Consider the following 753-nt stretch of genomic DNA (forward strand, 5'->3'; position numbering starts at 1 on the left):
CACAAACATCTACATTTGGTTCCAGGTGCTTACAGATTCACTTCTACACAGAAAACCCCTATTATTAGCTTTAGCTGTCACTTTATACATTTGTATAAAACAATACTACATATTTTTCAGTAATGGTATCAAGGTATTGGTTCTTTGTACCTATGACACTTTTTTTGGTTCATTTTACTGTTATTTTTTTAGATCTCTCTGTGGGTTTAGAAGCAGACTCGAAGGATTTTATCTTATACTCTCTTTTTCCTCTATTTTTGTCACCTTTTCTTTCTTTTAGCATTTTTTCCCCTTTTTCCTCTTCCTTCCCTTATCTTCTACCTTTCCGTGTTTGTGTCCACTGAACTTGAAATAGTCCCAAAATGAATATCCAATAAAGCTTTTTGCATATATATCAAGTGTAGCACTATAGCGAAAGCAGTAATGCTCTACTTGTGAAATCCGTTGGGCTCTCTGGCATCAAGACAGCAGTTCTTGAAGCTACACTGCCAGACAGGGCACATTAAAAAAAAGAAAGAAAGAGGCATATAAAGTAGAATCAATTGATAAATGTAACATAAAACTTGCACAAAAATTTTGAAAGAAAATATTTATTTCATTCAACAAAGATCCTATGCTTTCAAAGAAACCCCCCCCCCCCCTCATTTTGTTTTATACAAGAGTCATAAAAGCGCCCTTTAACAGCAAATAGCTCTTTACATATTTAGATTTGCAGATAATTACCCTTAATTGAAATTAGAAGACATTTTTTTC

This window comes from Fundulus heteroclitus, chromosome 5 (assembly GCF_011125445.2).
Source record: "Fundulus heteroclitus isolate FHET01 chromosome 5, MU-UCD_Fhet_4.1, whole genome shotgun sequence".
NCBI classification, from domain to species: domain Eukaryota; kingdom Metazoa; phylum Chordata; class Actinopteri; order Cyprinodontiformes; family Fundulidae; genus Fundulus; species Fundulus heteroclitus.